This window comes from Ursus maritimus (genome assembly GCF_017311325.1).
Source record: "Ursus maritimus isolate PB19 chromosome X unlocalized genomic scaffold, ASM1731132v1 scaffold_X1, whole genome shotgun sequence".
NCBI lineage: Eukaryota > Metazoa > Chordata > Mammalia > Carnivora > Ursidae > Ursus > Ursus maritimus.
The window spans coordinates 44,386,972-44,414,217 of NW_024423319.1; the positions used below are offsets into that span (position 1 = coordinate 44,386,972).

The window sequence follows — 27,246 nt, forward strand, 5'->3', positions numbered from 1 at the left end:
CTGTGCAACCCATTTGTCCCTCCAACCTCATTAATCAGGTAAGTGATTCTCTTGAGACGGAAGCGAGCGTGTTTGGTTATAGATGTCCCTACACCTGGAAGAAAATATGGGAAATGGAGGATAAGAATTCTCCAGGAAAAAACAATGCATGGTACAACTGACTAGGTGTCTGCCTACTAACTGACTCTAATAGTTTAGGCCTGCCTCCCTGAAATTACTGTGATTTCTGAAATGCCATTATTCGCATTTGTATCCAGATCATTCAGTCACATTATCATAGACAATCTTTCAGTTTTCTGCCACAGATGGCTAACCGCTTAACATGGCCCTGATTTTCACGTTCACCCTCCAAGGTCTAGCTTATCTTCAAGAACCCTAGGATATCTCCCTGGGGGCTCTGTGTACTGATAATACTCCCCCAGTGTTTCTTCAAAAGAAGCAAAATTCTTGAAGAGAGGAATATGTTTTGTTCCATCAACAACGGAAGAGGTCCATGAATTGCTCGAGTCCCAGTCTGGTGCCTCTAATTACTATTTTTTCTCACGTTGTGGCCTGAAGAGTCAGGTGCTAGCTTGCAACTATGCGCGAGGCGGTGGAAGAGTGTGTAGAAGCAACGCAGGTGTGGAAGACCAGCCCACGCTTCGCGGTTGCCATAGAAACCTGACGTCAATATGGCGACCGTGACGACTTTTTAATAGAGACAGAAGGGCCCTCGATAGAAGAGCAGGGTTCCACCTTCAGGTGTTTGGGACTCTGTTGAAGGTGTGGGTCCCCGCGGTGGGGGCTGAACCGCCGTGCGGTGTGAGGAGACAAAGGGATCCAGATCCAAGCTGATTCTTCCCCGCGTTGGGAGTCGGTGCCACGGCTGTCTCGTAGGTAAAACCATTGGGATCTCGCCCAGCCCCAGTTAGCGTGGGTCCTGCTCGAGGGGATCCTGGAGATGCTTTCCTTTAAAGACAGGGGCGCGGGAGGCAAGACAAATAACGACCCTGAGCCCCAGCTTTCCCGTTTGTAAAATGGGGATGAGAATGATTCACCCACAGGATTGCTGAGAACAGTGATAAACAGGAGCAAGCCCATGGCCCCGTGGTTACTGTGGGATCATGAATGTCTTTATGAATTCAGGCCACTTCTTATTGCTTTTAAGCTTTGTTGTTGGAGGATAAACTAGGAAAGGAGGATAAACTAGGAAAGGAGGAGAAAAAGACTCTGTGAGAAGCCCATTGAAACGTGGTTGTTATGAACATGATGCAGTTTTTATCAGTGTCATTGCCACTAACCCAGTGCCTGGCATGGTGCTGGGCACATACTTAGGCCAGTAAATCATAGAGATTGCTGGATCTGTCTCTCCCTGTGCAGCTCTTCATCCAGCTCATAGCAGGTGCTTGAAGAAGGCAGATTCTGAGGATCTGTGTCCTGATGGCTGCTGAAGCTTCTACTCCAGATTCAAGGGCAGCAGTCCTCAGGAGACTGCAACACTTCACTCTCCTGGTGGAAATTGATGCCTGGCTCAAGTGAGTGCATAGATCTGAACAAAAGCATGATGTGGAATAGCTCTTGTGAGGTTCACAAACTAGTCTAAAAATAGAAAGCTATTTTGATCTCATCATGGCAGAAGAGGTTTAGCAGGTGGAATTTTATTCCTTCTGTGTCTACATGCTGTGTAGTAACTCTTGAGGTTCATTTTAGAGAAGTTTTTGCTGAAAAATAATTGTCTAGTTGGTGAAGGAAGTTGGTCTTTTTTTTTTTTTTTTCAAATTTTTACTTAAATTCTAGTTGTTAACATGTAGTATTGATTTCAGGAGTAGAATTTAGTGATTCATCACTTAGAAACAACACCCAGTGCTCATCACAACAAGTGCCCTCCTTAATATCCTTCACCCATATAGCTCATCCCTCACCCACCTCCCTCCAGCAACCCTCAGTTTGTTCTCTACCATTAAGAGTCTCTTATGGTTTGCTTCCCTCTCTTTTTTTTCCCCTTCCTTTATGCTCATCTGTTTTGTTTCTTAAATTCCACATGTGAGTGAAATCATATGGTATATGTCTTTTTCTCACTGACTTATTTCACTTAGCATAATACACTGTAGCTCCATCCGTGTCATTGCAAATGGCAAGATTTCATTCTTTTTGATGGCTGTGTAATATCCCATTGTGTATATATGCCACATCTTCTTTATCCATTCATCAGTTGATGGACACTTGGGTTATTTCCATAGTTTGGCTATTGTTGATAATGCTGCTCTAAACACTGGGGTGCATGTACACCTTTGAATCCATATTTTTTTATCTGTTGGATAATTACTTAGTAGGGCAATTGCTGGATCTCAGCAGGGTAGTTCGATTTTTAACTTTTTGAGGAACCTCCATACTGTTTTCCAGAGTGGCTGCACCAGTTTGCATTCCCACCAACAGTGTAAGAGGGTTTCCCTTTCTCTGCATCCTTGCCAACATTTGTTGTTTCCTGTGTTGTTAATTTTAGCCATTCTGGCTGGGGTGAAGTGATAGCTCATTGTAGTTTTGATTTGCATTTTTCTGATGATGAGTGATGTTGAGCATCTTTTCATATGTGTGTTGGCCATCTGGATGTCTTCTTTGGAAAAATGTCTATTCATGTCTTCTGCCCATTTCTTAACTGGATTATTTATTTTTGGGGTATCGCATTTGATAAGTTCTTTATCAATTTTGGATACTAACCCTTTATCTGATTTGTCATTTGCAAATATCTTCTTCCATTCACCAGGCTGCCTTTTAGTTTTGTTGATTGTTTCCTTCACTTTAGCTTTTTATCTTGATAAAGTCCTAATAGTTCATTTTTGCTCTTGTTTCCCTTGCCTCCTGAGGCTGTCTAGTAAGAAGTTGCTATAGCCAAGGTCAAAGAGGTTGCTGCCTGTGTTCTCCTCTAGGATTTTGATAGTTCCCTGTCTCACATTTAGGTCTTTCATCCATTTTGAACGTATTTTTGTGTATGGTGTAAGAAAGTGGTCCATTTTGATTCTTCTGCATGCAGCTGTCTAGTTTTCCCAACACCATTTGTTGAAGAGACTTTTTTCCATTGGATATTCTTTTCTGCTTTGTCGAAGATTGACCATATAATTGTAGGTGGAAGTTGGTCTTTAACATGCATTTGCAATAAATATACACATATTTTTCTCATCATATAAATAATTGGTAATTCCCATGTACCTCATAGATGGGTGTGGAAATGTGCAGTTGTTAGATCTTTATAGCAATTTGACATCGTAATATAGATTTTTCCCCCCTGGTGACTATAGTTTTTTTTCCCATTATATAATGACATTTTTTAAGGGACCAGAAACCAGAAATTTTCCAAGTGTTATTTTAAAATGGCAGGGACTACGGGGCGCCTGGGTGGCTCAGTCGTTAAGCATCTGCCTTCAGCTCGGGTCATGATCTTGGGGTCTTGGGATCGAGCCCCGCATTGGGCTCCCTGCTGGGTGGAAGCCTGCTTCTCCCTCTCTCACTCCCCCTGCTTGTGTTCCCTCCCTCGCTATGTCTCTCTCTGTCAAATAAATAAAAAAAATCTTTAAAAAAAAATAAAATGTCAGTGACTAGAATGTAATATTTTATTTTTTTGTGTTTTGTTTTGTTTTTGAGAGAGAGAGTGTGAACAGGGGGAGGGGCAGTGAAGGAGAGAAAGAATCTTAAGCAGGCTATACTTCTAGGGTGGCTTGATCTCACAACCCTGAGATCATGACCTGAGCTGAAATCAAGAGTTGTATGCTTGTTTCTGAATATATCAGATTTTTTTTAAAGTGCCTCTAAATGAAAGAGAAACAAGTACAGTTAACAGTTACTTGATGAGTCTCCCTGAAATGCTTTTGTTATGCTCACTAGGAATTCAGAAACTAAGTATAAAAGATGATTTTATAAATTCTTTCACAATTCCCTGTCTCAACAAAATTGAAAAAGAACCTATAATGATTACAGATTATTGAAAGTAATTTTGATAACATATTGCTGTTGTCTTTGGTATCCAATTCAGAATAAATTCAAGTGATTGTAAGAGATTGGTATTAAAAATAAATTCCTTTAAAAAAAAAAGAGTTGTATGCTTAACAGACTGAGCCACCCAGGTGCCCCTGTTTTGTTTTTTAAGTAGGCTCCAAACCCAATGTGGGGCTTGAATTCACCACCCTAAGATCAAGAATTGCATGCTCCACCAACTGAGCCAGCCGGGAGCCCCTAGAACTTAATATTTTAAAAATTATTTGTTACCGTAGAGTTTGCCCTATTATAATGATACACAGCCATGCAATGTTCCCTAAAATAACCAGTTACTTTTAGATATTATTATGATCATTTTCTTAATATATATTTTTTTCCGTATTTTGGGAGGAAATGGACATCAACTTTCCCTAAATATTTGGATATATTTCATTGAAAATGATTTTTTCTGCTTTGGTTCTATGTACCATGGACCAATTTGAAAAGACATAGTGTAGATCTGTTAATACTGTAAGAACATAATGGCGGGAATCTTTCATCTAATTAATTGAATCACAGAATTATGAATATATAAATATTCTACAAATACTTAATTCAGGTATGATTAACATGCAATATACATACATATTTAAAGTTTTTGCTTTAATAAGTTTCAATATGTATGCACCTGTAAATCTAATACTTCCATCAAGATAATGAGCATATCCATCACCTTAAAAAGCTTCTTCATACCCCTTTGTAGTGCCCCATCCACCTCTCTCCAGTATTTCTGTCCTTGTTACTCTACCCCATTCCCAGGCAACCACTGATCTTCTGTCACTATGGATTAGTTTTTTTTCCCCTATAATTTTATGGAATCATATATTGTGTATTCTTTTTTGCCAATCTTCTTTCCTTCAACCTAATTATTTCTAGATTTATCCATTTGTTACATGTGTTAATATTTCCTTCTTTTTTGTTGCCTAATATTCTGCTTTATGGATATACCACAATTTGTTCTGTCTGTTCACCTGGTAATGGATATTTGGTATTTTCAATCTTATAAATAAAGCTGCTATGAATATTTGGGTATAGTAAGTCTTTGCTTGGACATATGTTTTCTTTCTCTAATACTGAGGTGTATTTACTTAAAGAATTTGTAAAATTAACTTCGTAAGAGTGCTAAACTTTTCCCAGCGTGGTTGCCCAGTGTTACATCGTCACCAGTAGTGTATGAGAGTTCATCCTCCACAACTCTGTCAGGACTTGGTATGGTTTCTGTTTTTATTTTAGCCATTTTCAGAGGGGTGTAGTGAGATTACAGTTCCCTAATGACTAATGATGTTCAACATCTTTTCATTTGCTTATTTATTATTTGACTTTTTTTTTTAAAGCAATTTATTTCATTGCTTATTTATTATTTGACTTTTGTATTCCTTCTTTGGTGGAACATCTTTTCAAATCTTTTGCCCACTTATTTATTGGAATGTCTGTTTTCTTATTGACTTTGCAAGGTTTTTTATTATGGGTACAAGTCCTTTATCAGATATTAGATTTGCAAATATTTTCTTGCAGTCAGAAGCTTGTCTTATAATTCTCTCAATAGTGTCTTTGAAAGAACAGGAGTTCTTTTTTGAAGATTTTGAAGATGTCTAGTTTTTAATTTTTCATTTATGGTTTTGATTGTGCTTTTGATGTCATATGTAGGAAATCTTCACCTAACCTAAGGCCACAAGAATTTTTATAGTTTTATAGTTTTAGCTCTTGTACTTTTGTTAGTGATTCATTTTGAGTTGACTTTTGCATATGGTATAATATATGGATCACAGTTTATGTTTGTATATATGGATACATACTTGTCCCAGAACTATTTGTTGAAAAGACTATCCTTTCTTCTAGAATTGCCTTTGTAGTTTTGTCGAAAACAGGTTATATATATAAGTGTGGGTATTTTGTTCCTTTGTTCCTTTGATATACATTTCTACCTTTGTCCCAATATCACACTATATTGATGACTGTAGATTCATAATGAGTCTTGAAATAAGGTAGTGCTTATTTTCCAATTTTCTTCTTTTTCAACATAATTTTCATAGTCTAGGCCCTTTGCATTTCCACATGACTTTTAGGAAAAGCCTGTCAATTTCTTCAAAAAAAATATATGCTAGGATTTTTTAGAATTGCATTGAATCTATAGATCACCATGGGGAGAATAGACATTTTAACAATACTGAGTCTTCTGACCCCTGAAGATGATGTGTTCCTTCTTTATTTAGACTTTTTTAAATTTGTCTCAGCAATGTTTTACACTGTTCAGGGTGTAGTCCTTACACATCTATGGACATAGCTGTGCTACATAGATTATGTCTGTGTAGTTCATGCTTTCTGATACTGTTGTCAGTGGCAGTATTTTTTTTTAAAGATTTTATTCATTTATTTGACAGAGAGAGACAGCCAGCGAGAGAGGGAACACAAGCAGGGGGAGTGGGAGAGGAAGAAGCAGGCTCCCAGTGGAGGAGCCTGATGTGGGGCTCGATCCCGGAACGCCAGGATCACGCCCTGAGCCGAAGGCAGACACTTAACCACTGCGCTACCCAGGCACAGTGGCAGTATTTTTTAAACCAATTTTGCCTATGCCCTCATCCATCTCCCCTCTGGCAACCACCAGTTTTTTTCTTTGGATTTATGGGTCTGTTTCTGCTTCTTTTGTTTGTTTGTTCATTTGTTTTTTATATTCCACATATAAGTGCAATCATATAGTATTTGTCTTTCTCTGACTTATTTCGCTTAGCATAGTACTCTGTAGGTCCATCCATGTTTTGACAAACGGCAAGATCTCATTCTTTTTTATGGCCAAGTAATATTCCATTGAGTGTGTGTTTGTGTGTGTGTGTGTGTATGTGTGTTTCTGTATACCACATATTCTTTATCCATTCATCTATCAATGGACACTTAGGTTGCTTTCATACCTTGGCTATTGTAAGTAATGCTGCAGTAAACATAGGGATATATATCTTTTCGAATTAGGATTTTCATTCAGGAGTATAAATACCCAGTAGTGGAATTACTGGATTTTATGGCAGATCTGTTTTTAATTTTTTGAGGAGCCTTCATACAATTTTCCACAGTGGCTGCGCTAATTTACATTCCGACCAACAGTGCACAAAGGTTCGTTTTTCTCCATATCCTTGTCAACACTTGTTATTTCTTGTCTTTTTGATACTAGGCATTCTGATGGATGTGAGGTGATACCGCATTGTGGTTTTGATTTGCATTTTCCTGATGATTAATAATTTTTTTTCTTAAAGATTTTATTTATTTGGGAGAGAGAGAGAATAAGAGAGAGCACGAGTGGGGAGGAGAGGGAGAAGCAGGCTCCCCACGAGCAGGGAGCCCGACGTAGGGCTTGATCCCAGGACCCTGGGATCATGACCTGAGCCGAAGGCAGACGCTTAACCGACTGAGCCACCCAGGCGCACCTGATGTTTAATGATTTTAAGTATCTTTTGATGTGTCTGTTGGTCGTCGGTATGTCTTCTTTGGAAAAATGTCTTTTCAGGTCCTCTGCCTGTTTTTTAATTGAATTATTTGTTTTTGTTTTTGCTGTTGAGTTATATAAGTTCTTTATATATTTTGGATATTAACCCCTTATCAGATATATCATTTGCAAATATCTCCTTCCATTCAGTTGATTGTCTCAATGGTAATTTTTTTTTAAAGATTTTGTTTATTTGAGAAAGAGAGTGAGAGAGAGCGCAAGAAAAGCACAAGCCAGGGGGAGGAGCAGAGGGAGAAGAAGAAGCAGACTCCCTGCTGAGCAGGGAGCCAAACATGGGTGTCTTGCTGCCAGGACCCCAGGATCATGACCTGAGCTGAAGGCAGATGCTTAACGGACTGAGCCACCTAGGCGCTCCTCAATGGNNNTTTATTTATTTATTCGACAGAGATAGAGACAGCCAGCGAGAGAGGGAACACAAGCAGGAGGAGTGGGAGAGGAAGAAGCAGGCTCATAGCAGAGGAGCCTGAGGTGGAGCTCGATCCCATAACGCCAGGATCACGCCCTGAGCCGAAGGCAGACGCTTAACCGCTGTGCCACCCAGGTGCCCCCAATGGTAATATTTTTTTAAAGATTTTATTTATTTATTTGTCAGAGAGAGAGAGCACAAGCAGGGGGGAGCAGCAGGCAGAGGGAGAGGCAGGCTCCCCGCTGAGCGAGGAGCCCAATGCAGGACTTGATCCCTGGACTGGGTTCATGACCTGAGCCGAAGGCGGATGCTTAACCGACTGAGCCACCCAGGGACCCCAATGGTAATATTTTTATTATACTTTTTAAGTATTATATTTTCACTACACCGTCAGTAGCCAAGTGTTGCCAGGAATCTTTTCAGTTGAAAGCACAAGTTACTCTGGGATGGAAAAGATACTTGGTGCTTAACACATGTATTAGTCAGGGTTCTCCAGAGGAACGGAACCAATAGCATATTTATATATAGACAGAGATTTATTTTAATGAATTGACTCATGAGATTGTGGAGGCTTGGCGGGTTCAAAATCTGATAGGGGAGGCTGGCAGGCTGTAGACTCCGGAATGAGTTACAGTTGGAGTCTGAAGGCTGTCTGCTAGAGAAACATGAGATGCTGATGTTGTGGATAAATTCCAAAGGCAAGTCTCCTGGCAGAATTCCCTCTGGCTCATGGGAGATCAGCCCTTTATGCTATTCAGGCCTTCACGTGATTGAATGAGGACCACCCACCTTTATGGCTGGCTGCTTTACTGAAAGACTACCCATTTAAATGTGTATCTCATTCAAAAGTAGTCTTACAGAACCAACCAGAATAATGTTTGATCAAATATTTGGTCATTGGGACCTTGTGAAGTTGATGCATAAAATTTATCGCCACAATATTTATTTGCCTAGATTTCCATATTAGCTTTTAGATATTATTGACAAAGTACTTAAACTAGGGAGAATAATGTTCCAGAGAAAATTCTATAGGTCATTTCCAGAAAAATAGTCACTAAAATGAAATAGATTAGTAGCGTTCAACCTTATATATGTGGTTAAAATTGAATTGTGGAGTTTTCCTTCTTAATCCCCAAATAAATCCACCTCGATGAATTCCTGGGTTCTTGGGTAGTGAGAAGAGGGAGAGAGTATGTATAACACCGTGTGTGTGTGTGTGTGTGTGTGTGTGTGTGTGTGTGTGTGTTGTTGAAGCTGGAAGGAAAATTTCTTGTGAGGAATATGTGTGGTGAGTTATTGTGAGCTGTGCCAGTCCTCCTCAGTTCCTAGCACATGTTAGGAGACAAATCAGGATGGCTGCTATATGTTTTTTCCCAGGTTTCCTTGGCCAGCATGGTTACCATGGTGACTCAGTGACTGCTGTGGGACTTGGTATAGCCTGAAAATCCATTTATGATTCTTGTCTGAATCACTCATTACTATGATAGCTATGAAGTGTTGCTTTTATAATTGTTATTCCTTTTAGAATTATTAATTGATATTCAAATGTTGGCTAGAGCTTCCCACTCTCCCCTATGGTTTATTTATTTATTCATCCATTTATTTAACTACTATGACTCATAGATTCCTATTTTGCTGAAAGGGTTACCACCTAATTATAATTATTTATTTTGTTGGTCACATTGTCACAAAATTGGCCAGTGTTTGCCCCTTCAGGTTGGCTTCTGTGTCCATTTGTCACCTTCCTAGAATTCTTTGAGCATGGACTTTGTTCTGTGAGCTTGAATACCTCCCAGTCTGTAGAAAAGAAGTAATGGTGTCCCTCAGAGCATTGCTTTGAGGATTTAAAGAAAAAAAGTCTGAAAATAACAGCGTATAGCATGGGACATCTAGTAGGCCCTCAAAATGTTAGTTTCCCATTCTAATTTTTGCCTCCTTTATTCTGTCAACGTAATGCCTCTGACATGAACATTCTATCATGACTACCAGAGAGAGAATACTTGGACATGGAACAGCAAGCAGGCATGAGCCCACATTTCCATGATGTGAGAGTTTCAGTGTCACTGCTGTGTGCAGAAGGGGGCTGTGGGATGGAGCTGGGGAAGAGCACAGCGTCAACTGCACAGGTTCCAGTGACCTGAGTGGGGACAGGCAAGCACATGCTCATCCATTTCCCCTGTGTTTCCTGTGCTTTCCCTTCCTCTCACTTTCCTCTCTGTTCCATGTGCTGTCTGTCAGGTGTTGTCAGCCTGATCCACCCATTATTAAATTTCCAATCCATCTTTTAACTCAGGTTTTTGTTGCTTCTTAAGGATAATTGCCTAGATTTACATTTTTTTAAAAAGATTTTATTTGTTTATTTGAGAGAGAGAGGGGGAGGGAGAGAGAGAGCGAGAGCACAGCATGGGGAACAGCAGGCAGAGGGAGAGGGAGAAGCAGTCTCGCCAAGCAGGGAGCCCTGCGGTGCTCCATCCCAGGACCCTGGGATCATGACCTGAGCCAGAGGCAGACGCTTAATGACCGAGCCACCCAGGCACCCTACCTTTCTTTAACAGATGTAAGGAGTGATGTTTTAATTCTAATTTCTTCTGCATTTATTAGTTAGAATCCTTCTATAAAACAAACTTCCTCTCAACAACTACATGGTTACACTGAGGTATGGTCCACCCAGAAGGCAAGAATGAATGTTTACTTCTTTTGCACTATTTCCGCTTTTTAAAATAATGAGTTGTTTCCCTTGGATCCTCCAAAGATGAAGTGTGGGTTTGTTTTGTGTGTTTTTTGTTTTTCTTTAAGAGTGTCATCATGAGCTCTAGATGTTTATATACTTGAGGCTGTAATCTGCAGCTATTAATGTATTTGATGTTCAGTTGGTCTATCTTAGGCCTGTGGGAGTCCCTTTGGGTTGGCTTTTGTGTCTTTGATATGCTTTCTGGTATGAGCTGTTTGGTCCAGGGTCATCTGGTACAATCCCTACTCAGCCCCGGCATCAGCTGTTTCTTCAGGGAAGCCTGGTTCTTTTAGGGGGAAATATTTTTTTAGAGGATTCAGTCTGGAAACTAGAGACGGTCGTTGCTACTGGGTCTGTCACTGCTGATTGTCCTATTTACTACCTGGAGCCTGTAAATATGTATTATATTTTTTGTGGGAATGTACATCATTTTCTTCCATCCGGGGCTTATAGGTTCCTCTGTCGCCTTACAGGTAATCATTTTTATCAGTTGGGTTTTAACCTTCCAATTTTAAAACATATACTAATTTACAATATATGTATATTAGTTTTCTCCCCTGCTCATTTGTAAAAGGTGGCATATTCTACACCAGTGCTCTGTAATGAAAATGTCTGCAGAAGTGAAAATGTATCTGTGCTATCCAGCTTGGGAGTCAGTAGCTACATGTGGGTGTTCGGCATCTAAAATGTGGCTACTGCAACTGAGGGACTGAATTTTTTTTTAAAGATTTCATTTATTTATTTGACAAAGAGAGAGACAGCCAGAGAGAGGGAACACAAGCAGGGGGAGTGGGAGAGGAAGAAGCAGGCTCCCAGCGGAGGAGCCTGATGTGGGGCTCGATCCCAGAAGGCTGGGGTCACGCCCTGAGCCGAAGGCAGACGCTTAACGACTGAGCCACCCAGGCGCCCCTGAATTTTTTATTTCATTTAATATAACTACTTTAAATTTAGGGGCTGCTGGGTAGCTCCGTTGGTTAAATGTCTGACTCTTGGTTTTGGCTCTGGTCATGATCTCAGGGTCCTGGGATCAAACCCCAGGTCCAGTGGGGAGTCTGTTTCCCTTCTCTCTTTCCCTCTGCCCCACCCCCTGCTCTTGCTCTTTCTCTCTAAAATAAATAAATCAAAAAAAAAAAAACTTAAATCGTCCCATGTGTCTGTGACTATCGTTTTGGACAGAAACAGCTCTATACATTTTTCTGTACCTCGCTTTTTTCACGAAACAATGTAGTCAAAGCAGTGCAGAGAGGGAGTCCTCATTGCTTTTCTTTTTTTTCTCATTGCTTTTCAAGCTGCCTAGGATGCCAGGATGTAGATGTGCCATAGCTTCTTCATCCAGCCCCCTATTGGTGGACAGCTGTCTTGTTTCTAGTTTTCTATTGCTATGAATTTTTCTTTAAGGAATGACCTTGTACTTGTACCTTTTCATTTTTTGTATTATTTCTTTAGGATAGATTCTTAAAAGAGAGATTACTGGTTCCAAGAGGAAATACAAATGTAATTTTACTAGATAGCATCAAATCCCATCCACAGGGTTTGAACCATTTCATATTACTTTCAGTGATGCATGGGAATGCTGATTTCCTCACAGACTGTCTAATTGGTGAGAAGTAGTTTTTTTTTTCCTTTGAATGTCTTATCATGAGTTAGGCTGAGCAATTTTTACATGTTTTTTTTTTAAAGATTCTATCCATTTATTTGACACAGAGAGAGAACACAAGCAGGGGGAGCGGCTGGCAAAGGGAGAGGGAGGAGCAGGCCTCCCGCCGAGCAGGGAGCCGGAGGTGGGGTGGGGCACGATCCCAGGATCCCAGGATCATGACCCCAATCCAAGGCAGACACTTAACTGAATGAGCCACCCAGGAGCCCCAATTTTTACATGTTTAAGGCACTTTTTTGTGTGTGTGTGTGAAATACTTGTTTGTATGTATTGCCCCTTTTTCTTTCCTGGTGTTTTTTGGGGGCATTTTTGCCTTCATTTTTTTCATTACTCTGTATATTATGGATATAACCATTTGTGATGTAAGTTGTAAATACTTTTCCCAATTTGGAGTTTTTCATTTTGCTTTGCTTATTTATTTATTTTTGTTTCTGCCATGTAATTTTTAAATGAAATCAAATACATCACTCTTTCCCTAATTGCTTCTAGATTTTTAGGCATAGCTGGAAAAGTTTCCTCCACCTCTAGGTTATAGAGGAATTTGAGTGGGTGTGCTTCTGTGGACAGGAGAGAGATGAGAGAAGTGGATCATATTGGGGTATCAGTCAGGCATAGGAGGAACAGTTGGGGAGGTGACCATATTGTAAGAAATCTGTGAAAACCATGTCACTAAGTCAGGAGAATTAGATGGTGAGGTCAAGATCCTGGTCTTGGGCTTGTGTTTGAGAACTCAGTCTCCCTTCTTTCTTCTGTAGGTGTGAGTCCAGACCCACACAACTGGGAGACGAAGTCTTTAATGAAGCGGAAATTCCATGCCACCTTGGATGGATCCCTCACAGGTCTAAATGAGAGGACCACCCTCCTAGTGATAAGGAGAAACACAAAATCATTTTCAAAATCTTCCACATAACTTGGCCACAGACTAAAGAGAAAGTAAAACCTTTAGTTGGCAACCATGAGAGAACTAAGACTGAAACCATACAATTGTTACCTTGTCTTTCACTCTCTTTCTAGGAATGAGGGCTCCTCAGGAGAAGGTCATTGCCTCTTAGTGCTATTCAAGACGATGGATGTGTGTGTCACAAGCTGCCTCAGTTTCCCAGGGTATAGCCTCTCCCTGCTCAACCTCCTTATTTCCTGCTTAGATGCTGGGTTTCCATTTTGACTCAGGGTCACGGTTGAGTAAAGTTGCTTGGAATGGAGTCTTTTTAAGGTCATACCTCACCATCCCTGGATCAGACACTAATATTCATCTTGTAGCCTGTGGATATTTCTAGATCTCCAGTCTAGATATCAAGAGAAGGAAGATGTGGATGCAGATGTGTATTGGCTGGACAGTGCCTATCACATAGCAGACATCTGCTTCACATTTGATAAACAGGAGATGTAGATATAGAGGCATAAGTAGGATATTAAATGATGGATATGTCCTTTCATTGTTTTTATATAAATGTTTTTCAAGGAGCATTGGGAGCACACCACAGTGACTGATTTTGTAATCTGCTGTGAAGAAAACATTTTGTTTCTGTTTCTAAAAATTATGACTTTTCATTGGGAAAGAAAAACCTGTAGAAAATGAAGAAAGATGCCTCTCAATAGATGCGTGTGACCCTGTAGCATGTCATCTGTAAAATGGGCAAGTTGGTACTTACCTCGCAGAGCTGCTGTGAGGAGAAATGAACAAACCAACAGCAAGTATCTGACATGTAATACTGTAAAACTTTGGCACATATGTGTGTAATGTCTCCTGTGTTCTCTCCCCAACAGAGGAGATGACTTTACCATGAACAACTCATAGAGACCACTGGGATTTGAAGGAACAGGAAAGCAAATATATATGTTATGAGTATATATCCGGTATGTATTCTTTCTCAGAGTTTCTAAAATAGACACACCCATTTCCTCACTTTACAAGCTGTAGGATGTCTAACAGAATCAGCAGACAGAATACTATTTTCAGTCATTTTTTTTTTATCAGCTATGTTTAGTCTTAGAGTTCCCAGGCTCCAGCTAGCCCAGAATATTGTCAGGTGTCTTCTGAACCTGAAACATCTTCCCTTTTCCCAGGCCTAATTTTCTGGCTTTTATTCACACTGTTACTCATCTAGACCTGTACATCTGGAACCTGATCTGGGCCATCCTGGTGAGAGATGACAATGACTGCAGGGAGTTCATTTTCTTGTGTCCAGACTAACATCTGCATCCCTATGTTTATTGAGGGATCCATCCCATTTTGAACTTGAGCTGATTTGTATTACACATCCTGGGCTGTATATATTTTCCTTTCCTTTTACTATTTTCATTGCACAAGGAAGGTGCTTTAGAGTTTTTTTTAATCCACGTGTGCTGGTTGCCCTGGGCCCTGGGCTGAAAGAGCCTGTGACCAAACTTCCCCCTGAATCCTGCTTTGAAGCATCTCCCTTCTCCCTGTGGGCTGAGAGCAGTGGGCCATCTCATGTTCCCTCCCACATTCCCTCCACTGCAGGTTCCCTGCTTGGCTAACTGGGAGGTTAGGCCCATGAGCCTGCTTTCAGTTCAACAGGCTTTATTTGGAGGGAAGAGAAAGAAGCATGTTGTGAAACTACTTTCCTCCCATGACCTTTACTAAGTCCTGGGAAGTGGAGACATCAGAGGACTTCTCCAGTGTAAGATTTATTTGAGCACCATGCTTGCCCTTCCCCTAGGCATCTGTAGCGTCCATGACACTGTCATGTAGATTCAAAAATTAGTTCTGAGACCACCTAGTACATAATTCCCTTGGTTTAGTGATGTTACCATTCTGATGCTGAGCCACTTTCTGTGGGGAGGTCTAGGGATATTTATTCATTCTTTTTATTTTTTGACTTTCAAAACCAGGACACTTTTATGGGAGTTTAAAAATGGATACTGCTCAAAAGGAAAAAAAATCATTAAATACCCTTGAAAGTCTATTTCCCATGGATAAGCACTGTGATCATTTGTATATTTTTTTCAGAAATTTTACTATACATGTATAATCATGCATTTTTAAGATTAGCAATGACATGACCATCTACTTAAAGCTTTGTGAATTACTTTTTTATGATGAATACCATATTATTAAAGTCAGTTCGAGCCAATCAGTATAAGCCCACATAATAATAAAAGTGACCCTAAAATCTCTAATGATCTATTCTGGCATGATAATAATGATAAAAAAGGTCAGTATTATTACTGACTCCCTTTGTGCCCCATACTGTTGCACGTGATAAACCTATACTTACTCGATCATCACCACAGCCTATGAGGAAGAGCCACTGTTGCTTGACTTTAAATATCAGGAAACTGAGGCGAAGTGAGGGCAGGGCTAGCAAGTCAGACCAAGATTTGAACAGATTCTGTGTGGCTGCTGAGGCCCTACATTTAACCAGTGTGCATTGACCCTCAATCTCACTGTTGATTACATTTAAAGGGCCATTGAAGTCACACTACATGCCATATACTCTAGGCAGGTTTTCTTTTTCTTTTTTTTTTTTATTAAGTTCAATTAGCCAACATGTAGTACATCATTAGTTTTTGATGTAGTGTTCAACGATTCATTAGTTGCATAATACCCAGTGCTCATCAGATCACGTGCCCTCCTTAATTAGGCAAGTTTTCTTATTTACTCATTGGGACAGCTCTGTGACAAAGGTCTGGTGAGTCCCATTTCATAGGTGACCAAGCTTAGACTGACAGAGCCTACCTAAGTCATCTCTCTAGATAAGTGGCAGGATGGGAATGAGGTTCCATTCTCTGCCCTCCCTAGAGGACACAGAGCAGCCTCGCTTTCAGAAGATGGGCTTCCAGGGCTGGAGAACTGATTGGATCAGCTCCCGTACAATTGTGGCAGGTACTCACTAAGCAACCCCTCTGGTTGATGAAGGTAACAGAGGAGATGAAATCTCACCCTTTGTGCTAAGAGACCTGGGTATCGGGCCACATGTGTTGGCTGATCCTTGAAGTGCTGACTTAGGCTTGGGGCAGAAGCACAGATCAGACAGGTGATCTAAAGGGAAGGAAAGCAATATGTACAGAGCTATTTTAAGCAAATGCATTTTATATTTAATTTCCTTTAATCGTAACAGCTATCCAAAATATACATTATTCAAATCAGGGTACTGACTTTAAGGGAATTTAAATGAACTAGGGAAACAATTTATTTTCTTAGGATCAACAGCTAACTGTGGTATTATTTTAAAGTTTTTCACTTTTTGTCTTGAATCCTCCTGGGCTTTGAATGCCTTAAACCCCAGGGGCTGCCTTACATGTGTTACTTAATTTTCAGAATTGTGAGCTACATAGTTTTTGTCACAATATTATTGAAATTTAAAACATGATAAATGGAGAATGTACTGAGAATTGTGTGAAAACAAGGGAGAAATCATTTGCAAAGTACAACTCATCTGCTGGATTAGTATCCATAGTTTGGGAAACACACATAGTAACAAACAAAAACTGGCTTATAATTTAAACAGCAAATTCATATAAAATTATAAATGATTAATAAACATGTCAAAATATGCCCAAACCACAAGCATTAATAATATGCAAGTATAAAAGCTTAGATTCATATTGAATGGAAAATATAATAAGCAAAAGATGAGAAATGTGATTCCTTTTTTGGAAAAGACTGCACACGTGTGTGTGTGTGTGTGTGTGTGTGTGTGTGTGTGTGTGTAAGCATCTATTTTCATGTACCCTTCACCTACAGGGACGCATCTGGAGAGGAGGCACCATTCTATGACAACAGACCCCTTTGAGTCAGGCAGCTGGTGAGAAATGCAGGACAATTTCAATTTATAAATGTACTTTCATACGTTTGAAATATTGTGTTCAGGAAAAAAGTATTTTGATGACAATTTGAAAGCAAATATACTTATAAACAGATTCAGAAAAGTATTGTACACATGTATTCGTTATTTTGGAAAAACATTCATTTTATTAAATTATTTAGAAAAACAAGGTAGGAAAAGGTAGAATTGAAAGTGTTTCTCCCAATATGTGTGTGTGTTTATATGTCTCTCTAGCTCTATCACCCCAAATACTCACATTCACAAGTGCATCTTTATCTTCAGTTCAAACCAAGGCTGGACAGCCAATCTCAGGTTTAGACAGCCCAGAAAATGATGGTGATACAGCTGGGTGGCCGCTAGAGGGTTAAAAAAATTCCATTAAACTCTGGCTGAAACCATTACACCGAGATCCAGACTTCCATCCCTTCCTTCCCCTTGCCGAGCCCCCAGGTTTGAGACTCTCAGAGCTGACATCTGGACCTGGCTACCTGGTGGCATCCATCTCCATTTTTCTTTTTTAAGGAAAGGAGTGCATTTAGCAAAGGGGAAGAAATATAAGATGGTTTGTTTACTAAGACATACCAATTCTGTTTGGAAAATTCATATGAATACTAAAGCAATTCCATCCACAGTTTACCCTAAATCTACTTTGTGTTCATTGATCTATTTCTTCCCTCCTCAGTGTGGCTTGACATGTCCATTCTGTAGAGGGTCTTTTCCAGAGAGCAGGGCAGGCATTCACCCTCCATTAGCCTATCATTGTACAGGCTGCCAGGCCTTCTCCCACCCCCTGTTGTCTGTCCGTGACACAGTACACAGCTGTGCAGACCCTGCCCAGAGGCCCCATCCTCACAGTTTCCTCCCTCCTTCCCCAGCCGCCACTTCGCGCACTGCCCCCTGCCAAGGCACGCTACTGCCACCTAGGTTTCATCGTCTGCAGGCCCCGAAGTATATGTTTTTAGAATCTTTTACATCCATCAGTTTCTCAGAATTAGAATCATTCCGAACATGGATTCAAAGGCTGTATTTTAAATGAGGGTATTGTGTTTTTTTGCTCCTAGCTGACCTTTCTTTGTAGAGAAGTTTAATGATGGTGGTGAGTTGGTGCCATCTTGTGACAAAACCTGCACTGCAGCTTGAACTTCGCGGAGCAGGAAGGTAGAAGGAGGGGCTGTGGCCCAAACCAACCAGACAGAGCCTTCTGGAAATCTGGGTGGAAAGGGGACATTTCCAAGGTATGGGGGTACTGAGGACCTTTGGACAGAAAGTGTAGCCTCCTGTGTTAAAGAAAAAGCTCTATATGAGTGGAGGTAAAAGATCCTTTTAATTTTTATTTTATTGGCCCATGAATTGACAGAAAGATTAATGTAACAATAGAAAATAGTGACATAGGCCCAGTTACATTTAAAAAATTAGAATATGACTAAAGCAGCATTTCAAATCTGTGGAGATACAGGACGATTAAGAAGTGATACCGAGATAGCTAGATAACTTCATAAGGTTAAAAAATAAATAGGGGCCCATTTCTCTATCTTGAAATAGCAGGATAAATTCCAAATGATTCTGAATGAAATGTAAAAAAAATCCGTATGAGTATTAGAAGAAAACATAGGTGAATTATTCTATAGCCTGAGTGGAGGAAAGTTTCCTCAATATAAATCAATATCCAGGAGCATTAAGGAAAAAGATCGATATATTTGACAACATAAAAATAACAATGACAACTCTGCGTGGCAAAAATATGCTAGCCAAGTAAAGACACTGGAAGAAAACTTTGCAGCTAACAGCAAAGCATTGATATCCCTCCTGTATAAATGCTTATCAATATGGAGGCATGAAAAGACAACAGCCCTGTCAAAGACATGTAAGAAATTAACAGTTAACAGAAAAAAAAATTGTCTTTAAGCGTATGAAAAGTCTGCAGCTTGCTTTAAGAGAGGTGCAATTAAAACTATACTAAGATATTGTTTCTTAACTATTAGATTGACAAAGATCCAAATGTTTGTCAGTGTACTCAGTTGGTGAGAATGTGGAAAAACTTGTCCTTTCACTCCCTGCTCACAGGGGTGCAAAATGGTATAATCACTGGAGTAGACTTAATAGTGGTCCCCAAAGATACTAGGCGCTAATCCCTGGAACCTATAAATGTTGCTTATATGGAAAAGGTTCTTTGCAGATGTGATTAAGTTGATGCTTTTAGTATAATAATAAATATAGATACAGCTATTCACACTGGCACTATTTGAATAGCAAAAGAATGGGAACAACCTAATGGGGGGGGGTTATCCTGGATTATCAAAATCGGCCCTAGATGCAAACCCAAGTGTCTTCATAAGAGAGAGACAGAGGGAGAGTTGACACAGACAGAAGAAGGGAAGGCAGTGTGATGAAGGATGCGGAGGTTGGAGTCATGAAGACACAGCCGGAGAATGTTGGTAGATGTCAAAAGCTGTAAGAGGCAGGGAAGCTTCCCCGGAGTCTCCAGGAGTGAAGCACTGCTAATACCTTGATTTTGGCCCCATAAAACAAATTTTGGACTTTTAGCCTCCAAAACTGTGAGAGAATATTTCTGTTTAATGATGCTGAGTATGTGGTAATTTTTTGCAGTAACCATGGGGAACTAATATAATCATTACGGTGGGGAATTTGAAAATATCTTGCAATTTTATATGTGGCCTTACTTTTTGACTCAAAAATCCTATTTCCAGAACTATCCTAAAGATATACTGGTAATGACACAAAACGATTTTTGATATAGATATAATAATAAATATAGATACAGATATTCACTCTGGTGCTATTTGAATAGCAGAAAATGGGAACAAATTAAATATTCATCAGTTGTGTAATGGATGAATAAACTATCACACAGTCACACAAAGTGTACACTAAGTATGGTGTAAAGAAGACTGATGAAAAATCTCCACATAGGGCTGTGGAGGAATCTCCAGAATATAATGTTAAGTGAAAAAGTCAGTGTAAAGATGTAAATAGCATGGTACTTTTTATCTAGGAAAGGGGAAATGCCAAAATTAAAATGTTTTACTTCAATTAAAAGTAAAAGGACTTCTCTTTTCAGGACCGGAAGGAGTAGATACACTTCTCTCTGTTACTCCTTTTAGGTGCAGCTGAAATCTTTGAATATTATATGGGCAACAAATACAAGACTCTGAAAGGTGGAGAGGAAAAAGGCAGACTGACTCGGGACTTTGGGACCCAAGTAATGACACACAGTGAATTCTCTTGGTTGTATTTTGCCTCATATATGCCAGACCGGGTGCTGGAGGAGTAGGGAACCAAAAAATAATAATAATAATAATAATGCCAACAAGAAAAAACAAGAAGAACCCCTAAAAAATCTTTTCTCTGGACAAAGAACCAGAGAAAGGAAACCTAGCAAGAAAGGAAGTGTTTAGACAATAACTTCTCTAACACCACAGAATGAAGCATAACCTCCACCATGCCAGCAAAGGCTGAGTGGGGAGCATGAATTCCGTGCCCACATGATTGTAATTAGGCACCCATCCTTACCCTTGGGGGATATGAGAAGACTGCATGTAGAACAATGACTTTATCCCAACCTGTGGGAAATGAGCACCGCTTCACATGGTGTTAGTGGAGACCATGTGGGAGCCTACCTTCCGCCCACACTCAGTGGTAATTAGGCCCCTTCTTCTCTTCTCTTGGAAGTTTCATGACCATCCAATGAGGAGGAGACCTCCTCCCCTCCACAGTGTCAGGGGGGACCACATGGAAGACAGTAAGGAGGTATCTTCCCCACCTGCCAGGGTGGTATCAGTGGAGGCCTGGTGGGGTGTGAAGTCCTGCTTCTACCAAGCAGTAACAAGGCACCTCTTCCCTTCCACTCCCATGTGCACCCACTTCCCCCATGTCAGTGGAGGCTGAGTGGGGAACCTGGACTTTCATCTGGTTGGGAACACATGCTTGGAGTTGCAAACATCCATGAAGAGAGGATAGCAACACCTCATAGCAAGTTTTTGGTGAAGAACTAAATCTAGTCAACAACATGAAGAACCTATTCCTAGGCCCTGTTTAACTAAATGCTACATAAATATTAGCTGTCTGTATCCCCTAGATCAGATAACTCATGTAGCTCCTTTATCTGTGCCCTCAGATAGGGCCCCTGAACCTGGACACAGGTCAGAATCACCTTGGAATCCTTTTCTAAACTCTCACCTGAAACTCTCTGCTTAGGGGAAATGGAACTTCTGTATCAAAGGCCATTCCAGTTACTCAGCTGTAATAACATGGGCATTAGAAAACAGATATGCCCATTTGACATAACACTGTATGTGAGTGTCTATTTCACCTTCGTTCCTCCAACACCAGGTATTACCATCTTATGTCTTTATTGTTAATATGATTGCTCATTTCCCCAGACTTGCTCCATTGGAAGGGTGATCAGAGGCTAGTGGTGGTGGTCTGAAGAGTGAAGGTGTTTTGCTTTTGGCAAAAGGGGACCTCGTGTTCTATGAGGCACATAGTTGCTCCAGTAAAACACAGTGATTGCTGGATCTGTCTCTCCCTGTACAGCTCTTCATGGTGGTGGCCGAGTTCATATCAGGTGCCTGAAGGAGGCAGATTCTGAGGATCTGTGTCCAGATGGCTGCTGAAGCTTCTACTCCAGATTCAAGGGCAGCAGTCCTCAGGAGAGCCCGTCACCTTACATCCTTGGTGGAATCTGGTACCTGGCTGAAGTGAGTGCATAGATCTGAACAAAAGCATATTGTGGAATAGCTCCTGTGAGGTTCACAAACTAGCCTAAAAGTAGAGAAGCTGCTTTGATGTCATCATGGGAGAAGAGGTTTAGCAGGTGGAATTTTATTTCATCAGCAACTATAGCCTGTGTAGTAGCCCCTGAGGCCCATCTTAGAGATACTTTTTTTTCCCTGAAAAGTAATGAATCATCCAGTTTAGGAAGGAACTTACTTGGTCTTTAACATACATTTGCAATAAATATACCTAAATTGTTCTCACCATATAAATAATAATCAGAAATTCCCATGTCTTTCAGATGGGTGTGGAACTGTGCAGTTGTTAGATCTTCCTAGTAATTTGACATTGTAACAGATTCTTCTCTGGTACCCATGATTTTTTCCCATTATATAATGAAATTTTTTAAAAGAGCCAGAAAATTTCCAAGTGTTAAAGATATCAGTGACTAGGGGCACCTGGGTGGCTCAGTTGTTAAGTGTCTGCCTTTGGCTCAGGGCGTGATCCCAGGGTTCTGGGATCGAGCCCTGCATCGGGCTTCTTGCTCCGCTGGGAGCCTGCTTCTTCCTCTCCCACTCCCCCTGCTTGTGTTCCCTCTCTCGCTGGCTGTCTCTCTCTCTCTGTCAAATAAATAAATAAAAAATCTTAAAAAAAAGATATCAGTGACTAGAAATAATAATGATAATAATAATAACAATTATTATTATTATTTTTAAGATTTTTATCCATTTATTCCAGAGAGAGAAGAGCATGGAGAGTAGCAGAGGGAGAGGGACAAGCAGACTCCTCACCTAGCACGGAGCCCAACGTGGGGCTTGATCCCAGGACCCCGAGACTCGGACCCCAGGTGAAACCAAGAGTCAGATGCCCAGCTGACTGAGTCACTCAGGTGCCCCTAGAACTTAACATAAAAAAATAATTATTACCCTAGCATTTGTCCTCTTATAATGATACTCAGCTATGTTCCCTAAAATAACTGGTTACTCTTAAATATCATCATGATTATTTTCCTAGAATAGAATATTTTTATTTCCATACTTTAGAAGGAAATGGACATTACCTTTCCCTAAATATTTGGATATATTTCATTGGAAATGATTATTTCTGTTTTGGTTATATGTAGCATAGACCAATATGATAAGACATAGCATGGATCTGCTAATGCTACAAGAACACACAATTGTGGGAATCTTTCACCTGATTTATTTAATTGCATCAGAGAATTATGAATATATAAAAATATATAAAATACTTTATTGATGTATGATTAACATACAATACGCTGCATAAAGTATATACTTTGATAAGTTTTTTTTAAAGATTTTATTTATTTGACAGAGAGAGACACAGCAAGAGAGGGAACACAAGGAGAGGGAGTGGAAGAAGGAGAAGCAGACTTCCTGCTGAGCAGGGAGCCCAATGCGGGGCTCGATCTCAGGACCCTGGGATCATGACCTGAGCCGAAGGCAGACGCTAAATGACTGAGCCACCCAGGCACCCTTGATAAGTTTTGATATTTGTATGCACCTGTGAATCTAATACTACAGTTAAGATAATGAACATACTCATCACCTTAAAAACATTGTGCTCCGTGGTAATGCCCCCATCTACCTCTCTCTAGCCTCTTTCCACATCACCCTGCCTCATTCCCAGGCAACTACTGATCTTCTGTCAGTATGGGTTGGTTTTCTTTTCTTATAATTTTATGTGAATGGAATATACAGTGTGTAGTTTTTGTGTCTTGTTTCCTGCAACCTAATTATTTCTAGATTTATCCATTTGTTGCATGTATGAATAGTTCCTTCTTTTTTATCATTGACTAATATTCCATTATATGGACATATCACAATTTGTTCTATCTATTTACCTGGTCATGGATATTTGGGTTGTTTCCAGTTTGGGGCTCTTATAAATAAAGCTGCTATGAATATTTGTACATGAGTCTTCATTTGGACATATGTTCTCTTTCTCTAGGGTAAATACTTAGGAGTGCAATGGCTGGGACATATAGTAGTTGTAAGGTTGACATTTTAAGAAACTGCCAAACTGTTTTCCAAAGTGTTGGCATCATTTTTCATTGCCACTAACAGTGTATGAGAGTTCCATCCTCCACAGCCCTGCCAGGACTTGCTATGGTCATTCTTTAGTGTTGGCTATTCTTAAAGGGGTATGGTGGTATCTTGTAGTTTTTATTTACATTTCCCTAACGACTTTGAATATTTGAGAAAAGGTGTTTAGCATCTTTTCATGTGCTTATTTAACATTTATATATCCTTTCTAATGGAGTGTTTATTCAAATTTTTTGCCCATTTATTTATTGGAGTAACTGTTTTCTTGTTATTGGCCTTTGTGAGATGTTCTGTATTCTGCATGTAAGTCCTTTATCAGAGTTCTGATTTGCAAATATTTTATCCCCGTCAGTGGCTTGTCTTTGAATTCTCTCAACAGTGTCTTTGGAAGAGCAGACATTTTTAACTTTGAGGAAGTCCAGTTTATTGATTTGTTCACTTAGCAATTATAGTTTTGATTTTGCATCTATGAAATCTTTACCTAATCCAAGGTCACAAGATTTTCTCCTTTGTTTTCTTTTAGAAGTTTTAGGTTTTATATTTAGGTCTACAATCCATTTTGAGTTGACTTTTGTATATGGTATGATACATGGATCACAGTTTATGTTTGTGCATATGGTTACTCACCTGTTTCTGCACCATTTGTTGAAAAGACTGTTCTTTCTCCACTGAATTGCCTTTGCATTTTTGTCAAAAATCAGTTGTTCTTATAGGTGTGAAATTTCTGGACTCTTTATTCTGTTCCTTTGATCTACTTACCGTCTGCCTTGATGCCAATACCACACTGTTTTAATTACTGAAGGTTTATCATAACTCTTGAAATCAGGTAGTTTTGATCCTCCAACTTTGTTCTTTTTTTAAAAAAAATTTTTGAGTAGTTGACACACAATGTTACATTAGTTTCAGGTGTACAACATAGTGGTTCGAGAAGTTTTTACGTTATGCTGTGTTCATCACAAGCTTAGCTACCATCTGTCACCATACGACACTATTACAAAGCCATTGACTATATTTCCTACGCTGTGCTTTTTATTCCTAAGACTTATTCATTCCATAGTTGGAAGCCTGTATCTCCCACTCCCCTTCCCCCATTTTGCCCATCCCACATCCCCTTCCCCTCTGGCAACCATCAGTTTGTTCTCTGTATATATAGGTCTGATTCTGCTTTTTGTTTATTCATTTGCTTTTTTAGATTCCACATATGAGTAAAATCATATGGTATTTGTCTGTCTTAGTCTGACTTATTTCACTTACCATAATACCCTCTGGGTCCATCCACGCTCTGAATAGCACAATCAGATTTGTTCTTTTTCAAAGTTGTTTTTATCATCTAGATCCTTTGCATTTCAACATGAATTTTAGAATCAGCCTCTTAGTTTCTTTTTTTTTAAAGATTTTATTTATTTATTCGACAGAGATAGAGACAGCCAGCGAGAGAAGGAACACAAGCAGGGGGAGTGGGAGAGGAAGAAGCAGGCTCTTAGCAGAAGAGCCTCACGTGGGGCTCGATCCCATATCGCTGGGATCACGCCCTGAGCCGAAGGCAGACGCTTAACCGCTGTGCCACCCAGGCGCCCCAGCCTCTTAGTTTCTTAACAAACAAGATGTGTGCTAGGATTTTTATTAGGATGACACTGAATCTATAGATCAGTTTGAGGAGAACAGACATCTTAACAATACGAGTGCTCTGACACATGAAGATGGTATGTCCCTCCATTTAGTTAGATCTTTAATTTCTGTCAGCAGTGTTTTGTAGTGTTCAATGTACCTACCTTACACATATGTGGAGAGATTATTCCTAAGTATTTTATACTTTTTGGTGCTATCATGAATGATGGTATTTTTTAATTGCAATTTGCACATATATTTTCACTAAACTGTCAGCAGCCAAAATGTCAAAAAATAGCCATTGAGGAATCTTTTTGGTTGAAAGCTCAGACTACTTACTCTACAATGGAAAAAGTACTTGGTGCATAACATGCATTTGTTTATATTTCTGTATCAGCTTTTGGAGGTTATTGGCAATGTATTGAAACTAGGGAGAAAAATGTCCCAGAGGCAAGTCTACAGTTCATCTCAAAAACAAAATTCCATCACTAAAATAGTTTAGTAGTTTTCAAGTTTATATGTGTGTTTAGAATTGAATCCATTGAATTGTAGTGTTTTTCTTTTTTACTCCCCAGCTATTCCACTATAATGAATTCCTGGGATCTTGAGTGGGGAGAGAAGAGGAAGAAGCATATATGAATGTGAGTACGTATGTATGCACATATATATATATATATTGCTAAAGCTGCTAGGAATATATTGTCAGGAATACTGGAGGGGTGAATTACTGTGTGTTATGTCAGTCCTGCTCAGTTCCTACCACATGTTCAGACCAAATCAGGGTGGTTGCTACTTGTTTTTTCCAAGCTTTCCTTGGCCAGTATGTTTACCATGGTGACTCAGTGACTGCTGTGGGGTTTGGTGCAGACTGATGCACTCAGATCTGTTGGGTGAATCATTTGTTACTATGATAGGTATTAAGTGTTGTTTTCCTTGTTTTTACAAACTAAATTTTATTCATTTCATACATTATATAAACCTTATCTTTTTTATCATTTCATTTTTTTTCATCTGATAAGTGTACTTTTTAATCTCCATCCCCTATTTCCCCCACCCCCCATCCACCTCCCCTCTAGTAACCATCAAATTGTTCTTTATACTTACAAGTTTATTTCTTGGTTTGTTTCTCTCACTTTTTTCTTCCTTTGCTCATTTGTTTCTTTTTTTTTAAGATTTTATTTATTCATTTGAGAGAGAGAGAGTGAGAGAGAGACAGAGCACAAGCAGAGGGAGAGGCAGAGGGAGAGGGAGAAGCAGACTCCCTGCTGAGCTGGGAGCCCGACGTGGGACTTAATCCCAGGACCTGGAGATCATGACCTGAGCCAAAGGCAGACGCTTAACCATCTGAGCCACCCAGATGCCCCTCTTTTGTTTTGTTTCTTAAACTGCACATATTATTGAGATCATATGGTATTTGTCTTTCTCTGACTTACGTTGCTCAGCGTTATACTCTTTAGCTGTATCAAATGGCAAATTTCATTCCTTTTTATGGCTGAATAATATCCATTGGTATATGTATGTATATATCACATCTTCTTTATCCATTCATATATTGAGGGATGCTTGGGCCACTTCCATGGTTTGGTTTTGTAAATAGTGCAGCAATAAACGTAGGGGGTGCATGTATTCCTTTGAATTAGAGTGGGTTTTTTTTGTTTTGTTTTTACTTTTTAAGTAGGCTCCATGCCCAACGTGGGGCTTGAACTCACAACACTGAGATCAAGAGTCGGATGATCTACTGACT

At 39.8% G+C, this 27,246-nt stretch overlaps 1 long non-coding RNA gene across 6 annotated transcripts; it reads left to right on the top strand.

Annotated features, from left to right (window-relative positions):
• Positions 1-640: 640 nt before the first annotated feature.
• LOC103675106 lies at positions 641-26,485 on the top strand. 6 transcript variants are annotated; one of them, XR_005834679.1, is made up of 9 exons: positions 641-876; positions 1,360-1,514; positions 13,054-13,402; positions 14,066-14,155; positions 17,010-17,070; positions 18,153-18,326; positions 20,214-20,311; positions 21,646-21,809; positions 26,078-26,485. It is a non-coding gene; the product is annotated as an uncharacterized LOC103675106 (long non-coding RNA). The 6 variants fall into 6 exon arrangements; XR_005834678.1 differs by lacking the exon at positions 17,010-17,070 and having other exon boundaries at positions 13,054-13,137; positions 13,313-13,402; XR_005834677.1 differs by having other exon boundaries at positions 13,054-14,155.
• Positions 26,486-27,246: the final 761 nt, after the last annotated feature.